The sequence below is a fragment of the Lepidochelys olivacea genome (assembly GCF_965140295.1).
Source record: "Lepidochelys olivacea isolate rLepOli2 genome assembly, chromosome: 6".
In the NCBI taxonomy this organism is placed as follows: domain Eukaryota; kingdom Metazoa; phylum Chordata; order Testudines; family Cheloniidae; genus Lepidochelys; species Lepidochelys olivacea.
In genome coordinates this window covers 108,125,373-108,141,753 of record NC_140416.1, presented here as the reverse complement: position 1 = coordinate 108,141,753, position 16,381 = coordinate 108,125,373, and the positions used below count along the sequence as shown (strand labels likewise).

At 43.0% G+C, this 16,381-nt stretch overlaps 1 protein-coding gene across 1 annotated transcript in view; it reads right to left on the bottom strand.

The window, feature by feature from the left end:
- Positions 1-15,903, bottom strand: part of TRAF3 (TNF receptor associated factor 3) — an 81,017-nt gene extending 65,114 nt beyond the window's left edge. Inside the window, exon 1 of the mRNA XM_084630182.1 lies at positions 15,862-15,903. The gene's annotated coding sequence lies outside the window, so the exon portion shown is untranslated. The remainder of the gene's footprint in view (positions 1-15,861) is intronic.
- Between the last annotated feature and the right edge of the window lie 478 nt (positions 15,904-16,381).

Genomic DNA, 16,381 nt, shown 5'->3' with positions numbered 1-16,381 from the left:
CCCCTGGTGGAAGAAAAAGGGTGGGTTTTGCTACTGTTATTATTTGGGTATCTAGCAACAACAGGGAGTTAAACAGCACTACCTCCTACCACCCTCTCATCACCACTTTGACAACATTACAATCAGTGCTTGCAATGCAAGGTGATAAGATATTGGCTACTTCTAAGGCTATGTCTTCACTAGAAGCACTGCAGCGTGGACACTCGCTACAAAGACGGGAGGAGTTCTCCCATCACTGTAATTAATTCATCTCCATGAGAGGCAGGAGGTTGAAAGAATTCTTCCATCAGCATACAGCTGCCTACACTGGGGGTTAGGCTGGCTTACCTACATAGCTTAGGGGTATGGATTTTTCAAACCCCTGAGTGACAAAGCTGGGTTGACCTAACTTTTTTGGATAGACCTGGCCTAAATATTTCCTTCCTTCCACTAGCATCACTTCCACCTTGTGGTTATCCAAGAGTCGACCTCAGTAAGGAATTAAAACTCAGATAGCTGAGGAATGGCAAGTTCACAGACAGCTGGGTGTTGTCGGCATATTGTTGGCATTTAATCCCTTCAGGGGTTTATGTAGATGTGAACAGAATGAGGAAGAGAATGAAAGCTCGTGAAATATCACAGGCGATATCTCAGAGCAACAGGCAGCAGCACTTCCACACTCCTTTGGACACAAGTTTGTGAGGAAGGAAAAGAACGATCCCAGTACCTTGTCAATGCTTGGTCTGCTAGAGCTCAGAGGAGAACCTGCAGCACCGCATAATCAAGGATGAGGATGAATACACAGCTGTCCATGTCTGGGAGGTGGTCCTCCAACAGTGCTACCGCTGTTTCCATGCCACATTCCCACTCTAAAGTACGTTGGGGAGGATACAGGAAGTTAGATGTACATGGCTTTTTGCTAGCGTCTCCATTTGTCTATTCAAGAATGGAAAATCAGACATCAGGGGATAGAGTAAGATTGTTCGTATCAGTTTCTGAATATCTGCTGGATAATTATGGCTCTAGAAATAGGAGGTAATGCTCTCTGGAGAATATTGACAAATTGGTAATCCCATTGGTTTTACCTGAGTAAACCCCTCTCCTTCCTACTGTGGCAAGGCACCTCTTTTCTCTCACCAGTCTTAGCGTTTCCCCCGCCAGTGATGGCGGGCCTGGGGTAAGCAGTCCCACTCAGGCAGGGTTTGCCTTTCCACTTCTGTGCTCCCTTGGTTATATTTTCAGGGTAGGCCTGAGGGTCGGCCTAAGGGGTGATCCTCCACCAAACAAAAAGCAAACAGCCTCAAACAAAAAACCCCAAGGGGTACCTTTCGCTGCCTCCCTCCCTGGGGCAAGGTGTCATCCAGTTGGTTGCCCTGGGGTGTCAGTCCTTCCCCTCGCAGGAACTCAGGTTTGGCTGTTTCCCCTATGCTAAGGAGCACAGCCTCTCAGCCTGGAACAGCCTATTTCCCTGCTGCCACTAGCGTAACAGCAGCTTGTCTTTCTCCCTCGCTCTCCCCTGCTCTCCCCAGGAGGGGTTTTTAAAGGCCTCAGACAGCCCTTAATTGGATTCAGGTGTCCCTAATTGACCTGAGGTAACCCCTTCTCAACTTGTAGGAAAAAGGGCCTTTAACATTCTAGAGCTAATATATCAGCCTTCCAGGACCCTTTTGCAGCAGTCGGGCCTGACTTTGTCACACTACTCAATAGCCATAACAAAATGGCTCCCACTCCTGAGAGATTTTATCATTTTACTTATTGCATGAGGTGTGCCCATACCAATATGGAGAGTTAAAAAAAAGTCATCCACAAGGATGATCTCTCAATAATTCTCAGTCTGATTATTCTGCATGCAACATATTTTTGCAAAATCAAAGATGAAACTAGTTCTGCAGCAAATTTTGGTGAATTCTTCTAACCAGTTTGTCACCTGAGAGTTCTGGTTAAACCAAGTGAAACTGCCCTGCTTTATTGCTGGCAAAGTCAGTAGAATTGAGAAGGGCTGAGAGATTTCCAGCTAAGCAGAAAGTTTTGTCCGCTAAAGGCCATTGATTAGATTGTAGACTCATATACTTTACAGTCAGAAGGGACCATTGTGATTACCTCGTCTGACCTCCTGTACATTGCAGGACACAGAATCTCACCCACCCACTCCTGTACAATAAACACAGACTTTAGCAGACCAGCCATCCAATGCAGCCTCTGGATTTGGCTTCCGAGGAGTGTCCTCATTTGGTGCTGAATCCAGAGTTCTATCAGTCATAGTCTCAGCTCACTTTCACAAGACCTCTCGCCAAACATGTTACATGGCTACAAACAAGGGGAAAAGGTGCTTTTTTAAAATAGTTAAACAATATGATTTTAAACTCCTCCTCTCTTTCACAACTTCATCCAAATTTATCTGAAGTCATTGAAACCGTTTGCTTACCAAAAAATGGGAGTTGATAAGCCATTTACCAAACAGACAAATTCTATAACCATTTCAATGACTATTTCAAGTTACCACAGGGCAGTTAACGTCTGCACTGTGGTAAAGATCATGGTTCAGTCAGGGTTAGTTATCCCTGACCTAACTTCATCCTTTCTTCCTACACAAACACCTTTTAAAAACACCTTTTTTCCCCCCTCTTCTAAACAGGGCCTCTATGGTTTAGGAATATTCAAGGATGCTACTAGTCAGACACTTCCATCTTGCTGTCTTCAGACACAGAGAGGGGCTCACATCTAGAACTGGAAAATCAGGTGTGTTTAGCAAATGTATTGCTAACATGTATTAATATATTTTTGAGCATCACTTCACAACTAGCATAGACAGAGTGTTTTAAAAAGTATTAGGTTTTCACAGTCCACTCTAGGGGACAGTTTAGGTCAGTTATATGTTTTAAAATGTATTAGACCTAGACTACACTAGATACTAAGTGGTATTTAAAAAATGCAAGTTAAAACAAATGAGGAAACACTTTTTTTTTTAAATATGCCTTTTTTCAGTAGTCTAGACAAGGGCTCATTAATGGGGCATTAAGTATTTAGATAAACTAGACTGACCATTACCTAAGGGCATTTAATCAAGGATTTATCCACAGCGGAACTCCTCCAATGTTGCAGTACTTCTTCCAAGTTCACGGTAGCACTGTATCCAAGTAACACACCAAATCGTTATTTAGATAAGAGCTATAGCTAGGGCCCTACCAAATTCACGGCTATGAAAAACGCGTCATGGATAGTGAAATCTGGTCTACCCCCATGAAATCTGTATGGTACAGGGTAAAAGCACACACAAGACCAGATTTCATGGGGGAGATCAGCGTTTCTGGAATTGGGGGTTCTGACACAAAGAGAAGTTGCAGGAAGGTCACCAGGTTATTTGGGGGGCGGGGGGGGGAGTGAAGCATAATATTTCCACCCTTACTTCTGTGCTGCCTTCAGAGCTGGGCAGCCAGAAAGCAGTGGCTGTTGGCCAGCTGCCCAGCACTGAAGGCAGCGCCCTGCCAGCAATAGCGCAGAAGTAAGGGTGTCAATACCACAACACACACACCCCAGCCCCAATAACCTTGTGACACCCCCCCCACACACACACACCCCTCCTTTTTGGGTCAGGACCCCTACAATTACCACACCATGAAATTTCAGATTTAAATAGCTGAAATCATGAAATTTATGATTTTTAAAATCCTATGACCATGAAATTCACCAAAATGGACCATGAATTTGGTAGGGCCCTAGCTATAGCTGCTAAGACCTAAGATCACCCATGTGTGGAACAGCTGATTTACTATTTCTCCTAAAAACTCTGGCTATTTAGCATCCGACCTATTCATTTTTTAAACATTTTCTCCAAACATGACACAAAAATCTTGCACGTCTGCCTACCTATGAAGGCTATTTAATAAATAAAAGTATAGTACGTCATAAAAATGCCATTGCCTATAAATACATACCAATAAAGTCACAGGAAGTGGCCCATTTCCATTCACTTGTGCAACTATTTTAATCCCAGCAGCACCATCTAATGGAGAGCTCACCAATTTTTTTCTCCTGTATGTGACAATGTATTACTGCAGAGGCACCAGCAACAGATAACATTCTATATAACTGATTCAATACACCATGTCTTGCTGCTAATCTTTCTTTAATACAAGGCAGGCTCGATGAAGTGAGCTGTAGCTCATGAAAGCTTATGCTCAAATAAATTTGTTAGTTTCTAAGGTGCCACAAGTACTCCTTTTCTTCTTTCTACATGGTAGATTGTAGTCTACATTTCTCTATGAATAGTTCATAAACATTACATTCATGTGCGGATTTATTTGCATGAAAGATGAATAATGAGGCTTTAGCTGAAACTGCTTTCTTAAGTTTTAAATATAGAAAAGCCAAATTTAAAAGAACAGCAAACAAGTTGCTTGAATTGTGCTTACTCCCTCCTCCACAAGCAGCCAGAGAGGGGCATTCATACCTCTGATGGAAGTCCAAGTATTTCTAAACTGTAACAATCCCAGCCAGGAACAGAAGATCCAGAAACCTGGATCTTATCCATGGCAATACAGATCACTAACCACCGTCTTATTTTCACTTAAAACAAAAAGTTAACAAAACATATAACTTAAATTTGCTCTCCTGCTACAGTACATACCAGATAAGGTAAATAGCAGCACACAAGCTCTCAAGAAGAGCAGTGCAACATGTGGCAAGAGAACTATTGGAAGTCACTGTCAGCTATCTTCCTTACATGTTTTTATCTTATAACAACAAACAAGCCTGGTTTGAAGCCATATAATTGTGTAACTGACCTACTTCCACACATTTTCTTATTGCTTTTCCCACCCCCTGCTCATTCCTATTGTTTTACGTCCATTGTTGTGACAAATTTAAGCCTGATCCTACAGACATTTAAGCATATACTTAGGTAATTTTACTCACACAAGTCCTATCCCACTGAACATGCTCATGTGAGTGAAGTCACACCCAAGCATAAGGACTGGCACTTGAGACAGTAAGATCTTTGGGGCAGGAATTGTCCTGCTATTTTGTATACAGTACCTAGCACAATGGCAATCAAGCCCGATTAGTACTACTGTAACATAAACAGTATATTTACCTGGTTTGCTCTCAATACAGTCAACCAATGTACTTCAGAGTGCTTATAAAAATTAGATCATATATAGTGCTGCAAATGACTGCAGAATAACCTCAGGTTATGTACGCACAGTTGTGCGTGTATGTGCGGGCACACACACATCCCAGAGTACCTATTCCTTTTCTTCCTAATCATTTTAGAGAATCCCTTCAGGGAAACCAGCAAGAACATGGTATGTGTATTTAGAAGAACAAACAAACTTTGGACACTCAAGCCCCCCTAAATGAATTAAAGCCCCAGAAACTACCTTAAACATCCTCATGTAAAATACTGGAAGCGAAATACATAAATTCCACTGTGCTTTTCAAAATGAAAGTGAAGGTTTCATACATTTGGAAAAAGGAAAAGTCCACACAGAGGTAGTTTATAGTCCCAGATCCCTGATATCAAAGAACAGTTGACATAAATCCCCATGTATAATTTACTAAAGAAGCTGATTGGGAAAATAAAGAGTTTATCACAGAGATTGCCGAGAGCATTCTTCTACATATGTTCCAAAAGAAAAGTTCAAAATACCTCATAATGCGTCCATGTAGCACAGAGAAAAGGAACCGCTAAATAGTAACAGCAGCATTGTAGCAACATCCACTAGCAGAATTACAGAAAAGGGTCTATTGGTATTTCCATTATAAATCCATACCTTTAATGAAAAACAGGGCATTTTTATCAATCACACGGCACTGTGCTGAAGTTTAGCAAAACCAGGTTCTCTAGATAGGTGGAGCATGATCCAGTTCACACAGAAGCCAATGGCAAGACTACTACTAACCTTTATGCGAATCACTGTGGATATTCTTTGACTTACAGAGACGTGCAAAAACCACCAAATTGTTGAGATATTACTGCAGCAGTAGTTCAGAGACTACTAGAGAGAGAGATGCGAGTTAGAAGATGCCATAGCCTTCACCTAGTTAAGTAGGTGACTGTATCTTTACAGCCCTGAATTAACATCCAACTGCTGGCAGCTTGAGAATAAGAGTATTTTGCAATCCTGTACTCAAGCTCTTTATTCTTGGGCAGGGGCAAATGTAACCTTACAATTCAACTGGTGTGGACACAGGAGGCAGGGGAAGTAACGAGGAAGGTGTCAGAGAGGAGACAAGCCTGTGATGTCACTGCCCTCCCTGCAAGGCTGGGGGCAGCCCACGCCCAGGGGATTGCTGTCCTTCCTGTGGGGATTCTGCCCTGTGTGTATCCAGCAGGCCACGCCTAGTCCTGCCTCTCCCTGAGCTCCAGCCCCTTTACAAGTGGGAGAAGCATCCCCAACCCTACTCCTGCCTCAGTGCACACCTGTCAGGGCAAGAGACCAATCAATGGCAGGCACAAAACCTGATTGTCACTGCAACCGTGAGCACCAGACAACAATACCAATCACTCAAATTTGGCCTAACCACCACTCCATTCACACGCAATCACACACATGCACATCTCATGATGGAGGGATGGCCGAGCTAAATTTGAGCGAGTGGCACTGTGACCCTGATCGCCAGCTTGTAGTGCCACTCAGTTTGACCGGAGCTGGCCTGATTTCTGCGGGTGCAATTCCACGCATGGACCCCAGATAAAGCCACCCTTGCTCTTGGCCCCTACTGAGACTAGCGTTGGCAACCCTAATCAATTTCAACCAGAGCAGGCATAATAAAGGCACAGTGCTCCTCTACTAAGGATGCTAGGATAAGCATCAAAGAGAAGAAAGAGACAAGAAAGGGTGTTTGAGGGAAAGACAGAAAGGGTACAATATTTAGAGAGCAATGTCCAAGGAGTGAGTAGAGACTGATGCTGGATTCAGACTTTAGTTAAATGTTTAATGATCTAGAAGAGGCTAGAGCAGAGTATGTTAATTAACTTTGAAAATGATAGTAAATAAGTAGCCACTGTGAATACGAGTGAGGTTAGAGAAAAATGGATTTAGAGGTTAGAAATATCAGCAGGTGGTACACAAATGAGTATAATTCTGGAAAAGCAAGCATATTGGGGAGAAATAAGCCAATATACAGAAATTAAATGGAAGGGAGACACTTGGAGAGCAGTGATGCCAAGAGACACCAAATGGGTAATGTTGGATAAGAACAGCTAATTCAGTATCCATGCAATTAGACAGAAAAGAACAATCCAAGGTACTGTAGTACACAGACCTCTTTCTAGACAGTAAAGAGGAGACTGACTACTCTTATAACACCACATTCAACAATTAATACCTCAAAACCAAAGAGATGTTGACTAATAGGCAGAAATTCAGAGAAAAATCTGCAAAAATTGCTTAAAAGGGTATAGGAACCAACATGAGAAATTAGACGTACTTTATACTGCTTGGCCAAATTACAATTAAGGGAGATGAGGGAGATGCAATGACATTTTTCTGAAAAGCGTGAACAATTACACCAGAGAGAAGTTATTTAAAATGGTTCAAGGGAGAATAATAATAACTAAATGAAATACGAGAAAACATAGGATTAAAAGCAAGAAAAAAATACCAATGATGAGATCTATTAAGTTGTAGAACTCAGTCTAAGAAGCCCCTTCATTAAAGAGAACCTACCGTATGGGAAACTCCTGCAATGGCAGGGGACAGAAAAGATTCTGCAGTACTAAGTTTTCAGAGGGTCACTATTTGGTACAGGGTACACCCAATTTCGATGATTAAAATATTCATTGTATCATATATAATTGCATTCTTAACTACCCATTTCCCCATGCAAATGACTGCACGCATAAAACCAAGACCCTTCATGCTGCCAACTTTTTTTTTTTTGGGGGGGGGGGTGAGGTTGTTAAAATGCATTTTAGGAAATTTTGTTTTGTTATGGATGATGGAAATTTATTATCACTCTAGAAGTCCAAAACAGAAAACAAGTTGAAAATCACAGTTTAAAAGCCCAAACAGATAGCATTTTGACATATACAAGCAGTTACATATTGTTTATATAGCACTGCATATTCACTGTAAAGAACAACAGAAGAATTGCGACAAAGAACAGGTTTCCTGCCCCACAGGGCTTACCATTTCAAGGCACAGTCTGGCATAGTACCATAAACAAAGCATGGCAGGAGGTTACTATAAACTGAATGAATAACAAAGCAGCTCTGTGTATGTATCTAAGGCATTTAGATGGCCGCCGTATTATCAGAGCACCTTGCACATCTTCAACATATTTATCCTCAACACCTCTGTGAAGTAGAGGTTCTATTATTCCCATTTTACAGATGGGGAACTGAAACACAGACACTCGGGCCACATCTATACTATGAGGACTACAGAGATATAGCTACAGCACTGTGGATATGTCAGCATAATCTTGTAATGTGGACACAACCTACAGTGACTGAATGGTTTTTCCATTGATGTAAGAACACCTCCTCCCTGAGCAACGGAAGGTAGGTCAACAGAAGCGTTTTTTTAATAACCTAGCTGAGTCTACACTGGGGCTAGGTCAGCATTGCTTCGGCTCTCAGGCATGTGGATTTTTCACACCCCCATCGTGCCGTAGCTACGTGGACCTAAACATGTTAAGTGTAGTTTAGGCCTAAATGACTTGCCCAAGATCACACAGAGGTCTAACGGAGCAGGAAATTGAATCCTGGTCTCCCAGGTTTTTAGGCTAGCACCCTAACGACTAGATCCTCCTTTCTCTCATGATGGATTATCAAGGAGTTCTGCATATACTAACTAGGAAATTATTGTAGGCATAAAGTGGCAGCGTGGACGAACATATTTGTATTACGGTACTGCCCACAATATGTTAGTTAAGACAGAACAAAGCAAAGCAACTATTTTGCTAACTGCCTAAGAACACTGTTGAGAATAACAATGTTAAGTTTTAAACACATCTACTGGTCATGTCCTACTTTTCTTATAGTATTCACTATGCTTTGCTTTTCATATTAATGAAGATACTGTGAAGAGACACATGTTCAATATGATTCTGAACGCTGAACTTATATGGTTATGAAAAGAAGTCTCAGTATAGCCATCATCACAGCAGTGAAAAGAACCATAAAGCTTGCAATCATGAGTATTTGGTCTAGAGCACCTGGTGTGCAGATTATACGTGAATGGATCCATTCACTTTAGAATTCATACACTATGTCACAGGATCATCAAAGTTTTGTTCTCATTGCACATGGTCTAAAGGATGGGTTATCCCAATACATTACAAAGAAATCTGTTTCTTAAATGAGCTTATATTAAATACAAAAACATTACACTAAAGTTAAAATTCTAACTTAAATAAGAGCTTCATTAATGACTTGGATAAAGGAGTAGAGAGTACGCTTATAAAATTTGAGGATGACACCAAACTGCTGAAGAGGTTGCAAGCATTGTGGAGGACAGGATTAGAACTCAAAACAACTCTGACAAATTGGAGAAATAGTCTGACATAAACAAGATGAAATTAAATAAAGACAAGTGCCAAGTATTATACTTAGGATGGAAAAAATCAAATGCACAAATAGAAAATGCCTAGGCACTAGTACCGCTGAAAAGGATCTAGGGGTAGTAGTGGCTCACAAACTGAATATGGTTAATAACATTCTGGGGTGTACTATCAGGAGTGGTATATGTAAGACACAAGAGGTAATTGTTCTGCTCCATTCAGCACTGTTCAGACCTCACCTATATTACTGTTTCCAACTCTGGGCACCCCACTTTAAGATGTGAACAAATTAGAGAGTCCAGAGGAGAGCAACAAAAGTGATAAAAAGTTTACAAAACCTGACCTATGAAGAAAGGTTAAAAAATGGGGCATGTTTAGCCTTGAGAAAAGAAGGGGCAGAAGATGGATAACAGTCTTCAAATATGTTAAGAGCTGTTATAAAGAGAACGGTGATCAATTTTCTTCCAGGTCCACTGAACATAGGACAAGTAGTAATCTGCAGCAAGAGAGATTTAGGATAGATATTAGGAAAAACTTTCTAACTATAAAGGTAGTTAAGCGCTGGGACAGCCTTCCAAGGGAGGTTGTGCAATCCCTGTCTTTGGAGGTTTTTAAGAACAGGTCAGACAAACACTTGACAGGGATAGATTAGGTTTACTTGATCCTGGCTTAGTGCAGAGGGTTGAACTCAATGACCTCTTGACATCCCTTCCAGCCCTACATTTCTAAGATTTTAAGCCTCATGGTATGGTGGTCTGTAAAATGAATGTTACAGAATAAAGCACAGAAGATGTCCCAGGGACACAGTGTAAAGGAGGAAAGTAATTATATACCTCCCATATAAAATGTAGGTCTCCAGAAACATGTTAAGGGTTTTGCCTTTCCTTTGCTGCCACTCACTATATTTCTTCCGATATTATTATTTCCTTCCCATCCTTATGCTTCAGAGCACAGGATTCTAGTAAATGTACATTTTTTACTACACACGCACACACACAGTGTATAGCAGCAGGTAAGAACAACAGAATGGAAATCTAAGGCGTACCATTTTTGGCGGAGGGGTGGAGAGGATTAAGGACCTACTGTTGTGGTATATAAATGAAGATACTTGCCCTGCTAACCTAGTCACAAATCCAACAATAAGCAGTAATTCAACCCAAATCACAAGTGCAAAAATATTCTACCATCAGTGCTCCCCTCCACATCTGTCCAAGTTGACAGTATAGTGGAATGCATTCCCAGAAAAATACAAAGGCATTGAGGAACTTGAAAAAAAAATTAACAGGCTCAATAATGAGATGTCTTTTCTTCCCTTTGTTTTCCTGCTTCTATTTTCTTGTCTCCCTCCATTTTCTGTCTATACTGTCATCTGTTTCGGTTTTTTTCTCCCTTCTGTTTTTTTTTTCTACTCTTCCTCTTTTTCCCATGTTTTTCCTCTCCCTCTCCCCCCTACTTCTAAAGGCCAGCACAACATCATCTTCCTGTTTTGTGGGTCCTCTCCTTCATTACTTGTAGTTAAACCCTTTCTGCTACTCCTTCTCCCCACTTCCTGTCTCCACCTTTCTTTCTACCCCTTCACTTTCCCTTATTAGTTTTCTCTCTTGGCTTCTCTCTCACTCTCCAACTTTTGTGTTCTCTCTCTCTCTCTCTCCTCTTGACATCCCCATTTTTCCCCTCTTCCTTCTTCGTCTTCTTTATCCATATTCACTGACAAGAAGCTTCTGAGTTAAGGATGAGTTTTGCGGAATTCAGCATTCTAAAAGACCATGAGATACCACCAGGCAACCTTAATTCTACATTTACAAGTTTTTTGCCAGTGAATTTCCTAGGTTTTTTTTTCACTGAAACATTCTTGGTAGGAGACAGTGGTCATTTAAGCAATTGTAGTTATGTAGGGTTGCAGCTTAGATGCTACTGTAGCCAAGTAATGATAATAATACCTACCTCTTACATAGCACTTCATCAGCAGACCTCAAAGCACTGTACATCAAGGAAGGAAGCATCATTATTCCCACTGTACAGATGGGGAAACTGAGGCACAGAGACATGTGAAGTTGCCCATTCATCGCATTCTCAACTGAATGAGAACACCCCAATGAGATGTATACAGCCTGAAACAACAGCTCTAAGGCCTGAGAACTGCTCCGTTCATCTCAGGCAGTGTTCTCACCCCACCGCCAGTAACTGACAGTCTGTTCTGAACTCCCTCCAGTCTCAGCAGTGTGTTCTTGGTTCATGCTACCAGAATGCTTGTTCTCAACTCCCCACCCAAAAGGGCAGGGCTTCTCCAGATCCCAGCCAATATGAGGGAGCTGGGAGAGAGGCTCAGCCCTCCAAATCTCAGCTCTCACATGGGGGCAGAGGGGGGAGGCTCAGAAACCCCTGGGGGCAGGACCCGCCAAGATCTGAGCTCCCACATGGGGGACAGGGACAGAGGTTAAGATGCCCCCCCAGAGGGTCAGTGCCCCACCTCCCAGATATCAACAAACACAGAGGATGGGAGAAAATAGGATAGGCACCCCTACCCCTAATCCTCCCCATTCGCCTGGGACCCACTTTCATGTTATGCCTCAGTGCCCCACCCCGCCCCTCCCACTCTCCCTAATCCCCACCCTCTCCCCCAGACCCTTTTCCCTATGCTATCACCCATCTCCATTTATGCCCCTCCCCTCACTGCAACCCTAAATTCCTCTCCCTCAACCCCTCCCAGCATGTAATATATTTTCTTCCTGAAAATAAACTGAACACCTTCTGAATTTTCTGCCATACTCAGATTACACTTCTCCAAAATAAAAAAGGCTTTGAGAAAGGCAGATTGCAGCAACATGCATACGTTACACTTCAGCTTTCTGCCAAGGGTGGGGTTGAAATCTACAATGCCTGGGGGCTGCTCAGACATGTTCAACGACCTTAACATGTCCTCTTGAGCCACACAGGTCCTGTTGGTCATGGCAGGCTAGCAACCCCCCAGGACATGCATCCCCATGAAGACAGGTTTCAGAGTAGCAGCCGTGTTAGTCTGTCTTCGCAAAAAGAAAAGGAGTACTTGTGGCACCTTGAAGTGAGCTGTAGCTCATGAAAGCTTATGCTCAAATAAATTTGTTAGTCTCTAAGGTGCCACAAGTACTCCTTTTCTTCATCCCCATGAAGCATACCAAATTTCAAAAGCAACATGAGCAAACATGGATTTTAGAATACTTAGAAGAATCAACCTTTAAAATAGAAAGGCGTTCTCAACCTTAACTATAGCAGAGATGCTGCTATATTTCAGAGGCCAAAAAAATGCCAGGAGGTTTCAAACATAGTACCCAGTTCAAAAAGTACCCATCCCTGGGCATGAAAAAGAATTTAAAACCCTTGCAATTCTTCTGACGGAGTGTCCAGAGGGATATTGACCTCCAAAACTGAGCCATCTTCAGACATCATAAGACTCAAGACCTTGAATTATGAAGCTCTAATAAATCAACAAAACTCTGAGAAATTCAGCTATTGCATCACATAGGATGTTTGAGATCACAATGTCCTGATATACCTGCAACGTCTATTCACAAAAGGGCAAATAAGGACAGTGGATCAGCTTATCTCATTCCTCTGTTTTATTGGTTTAATTCACATTTCCAAAGCTTGGAGGAGGAGAGGGATGTATTTTCTCTGGTAATTTAACAATAACATAAGTGAAATAAAGATTTTTGGCTTTTAGTATTTTAATCACAATTTTCACATCCATTAGGAGAAGATCAAAAATGCGGCAGGATTTCAAAGCCATTTTGAAAGCCAAAGCAACTATTTCTATCTATGGAATCTCAACAATCATACTAAAGGATATAATAGCAGCAACAGGAATTGAACTAGTAAAATTTTATATATTATTTCAAGATATTAACAATAGCAGAGATGCTTAGAATACTGTTATGAAGATAACCCAAATTTTTGGTCTATTTCCCTATCTATTTGCACTGGAACTCTGTCTTTCAAACCAATATGAATACCAAACTTAATTTCAGGTCTTCAGAAAAGCATAGGGACCGAGACCTTTAACACCCACTTTCAATTAGGATTAACTGCTTTGCTGTTACATGTATAGTTGCTTTTCTATGTTCCAAATCCAGTGACAACTGAAGCTCCCAACCAGGTTGCATTTCAGTGACACACCTTACATTTTAAAGTAAAAACAAGACACCATTTATAACATTGTATTGGTGTCCGCTTGTGCTGCCCAAGCTCATGATATGTCAGTGTCTCCATTATCAACCTGTATTATAAGGGGTTTCCCAACCTGACCATAAAAACTCAGGCTGAAACATGGTATATTTTGTCTCAAGCTGGGAACCTTCTTTCTGTAAACACATTAAATGTGTTCTGCACACAGTGCCATTTTTACATTCCAAACTGTAAATAGAACTACACATAAATTGCCACGCTTGGACACTTTTAGACTCCTGTAAGTTAAAAATGGCTCATTTTATAAAATAAAATATTGTATGTCATTCCAAATATACTGTAGTTTGAAAAAAGATTTGTTATAGTGATTAAAATACAGCTTTTGTGTATAGACAGTAGTATTTTAAATATGGATTTTTACTAAATATGCAGCATTATGATACATGATGTGCCCAGGTTTAGCACTGCTCATATGCAGTCACAGCATACACTGAAAAATAAAACACCTTTTTCTGGCATATGAATGTGAATTAAGATTAGTACACAACAATTCTAAATACATTCTCTAAATAACAGATCTATCATGCAAAATGCAAAGCACTATATTCAGTAAGCTTCTTTTGATTAAAACATACAATATACACAAGATTCAGATAAATCTTGACAATCTAGAGGAACAACTGACCCGAAGAGATCTCTCATTTCAAAGCATATCCTTGGCACTACCCACATCTTACTACTACAGAAACACAGGAGATGACACAACAATGTTCAAATAGATGCTGAGCAGCCAGATATAGGAGTCTATATAGTCTTCCAAACCATACATGAGCAATAGCGTGGCACAACATGACTGCACACTAGAATGGTAGACATAATTAAGATTTTTTGGCTTTTCTGAAGTTTATTTAGACCCTTAATATTATCTGAAGATAAAAATAAATCACACAGATGTAAATGTCTTGCCCGTCTATCTTACAAGCCACTGCAGTTCTCTGATTATGAGTCAGTCATAGGTTCATCTGCAGAAGAGTGACTCAGTATAAACTTTTAAACAATAGTTATTTTTCCACTAAACTATCAAATGAAACAATTAAAACACTAAACAGTAAATAGTGCACACATTTACTAAATATTAAAATCATGTAAAATTAAAGCAGTTGTTGTTTACGCTAGGAAGATCATCTTATAAAATAAGGCCTTACTACATATGCATTACAAAAATACAGCTCATTTTGTGGTGAGTATGGATAGCTATTTCTCCTTAAATACCGAGAGAGGATATTCCCCAAGAGGGACAGATGAAACCCATATTAAACTGAATTTATTTTACATCCTTCACTAGAGAACCCCTCCTTGCCCACAACACACACACACATCCAATATGGTAATGGTTTGCTAAAAACCTGCTCAACACAGATATTCTACGGTTAACTGTTAAAGTAAAGCGGTCTTTGGGGGTGCAAAGTTAGCAAAATAAGCGTTTGCCACAAGTGAAAAGAACAGCTCAACACACACAGACACTGCCCCTTTAAAAGCATATGGCCCGCCCACACTGCCTATGAGAGAGCCAGAAATTGAGAGAGCTTTCTGCATTCAAACAACACATCAAATGCATGCAAGAACCCTTAAGCACATCGCCTAGCAGAGCGACAAGTGGAAGGGGGTTTTTACATGGAACACTTACTGATCGGCTCCTCCAGGCAGGGAGATGTCAGGCGGGTTTTAGCCTTACAAGTACGTCTCCCCCACCTCAAAAAAACGAAAATCAACCAACAGCCCGGAGTATGAATGTGTCTGGGCAGGGTCTGAGGTCTGAGCTGCAGCCCTGAGTACGAAGCTGAGCCCCGGCAGCAGCAGGCGCAGCCCGAGGCTGAATCAATCCCTGGGCAGCAGCCGCCGCCGCCGCCAGATCCTGGGCAACAGGCTGAGTCTGATGTGTCTGTCCCTGGCGGGTGGCTGAAGCCGTGTCCCCGCACATGAGCTAGGCAGCAGCAGTCGCCTAAGCCCGTCCCAGTCCCGCCGCCGCCTTTCCCCCAGCAGCCCGACCCAGAGCAGGAGCCGAGCCGCAGCGCGTCCCTAGGTGGGAGCAGGGGCAGCAGCGCGGGTGGCCGCAGCCCTGCCCCTGACACCGAGCCTGAGCCCGGGCAGCCGCCGCCGGGCTCGCTGAAGCCCCTTCCCGTGCGGGTGCGCAGAGCCCCCCGCCGCCCCTACCTGCCAGCGTGTGAGGGGGACCCACTACAGCCCGGCAGAGGCGGCCGCTGCCCGGCTGGAAAGTCCCTGGTGCTCTGCCCCGGCTCCCCCCGCCCCGCACTTCCTCTCCCGCCCGCCCAGGCTGGAAATCCCCGGCGCGGCGCGGCGCGGCGCGCTGCTCTGCCTGCCTCGAGCCCTCGCACACCGAGGGGCGGCTCCCTCCAGCCGGGCGCCTGAGCGCGCAGGCGAGAGGGGGCCGGGCCAGGCCTGCAGCCCGCCCCGGCTGCACCTGATGCGCCGCCCCCCTGGGGGAGCTCGCTGCCGGGCCCTGGCCGGGGAAGGAGGGGCGGGAGGCTCGGCCGAGAAGAGCTGCTAGGGGCCGCCGCCGCCCGAGCGAGCCCAGGGAGGGGTGAGGGGGCAGCCCCGCAAGGCGCAGCGATGGCGCCGAGCAATGTGGCCGCCGCCGCCGCCGCCGCTGTTGCTGCTAGCACGGCTCATCGACCGGCCCCACGAGCTCCTCCGCCGACGGTTGGGCGTTGTA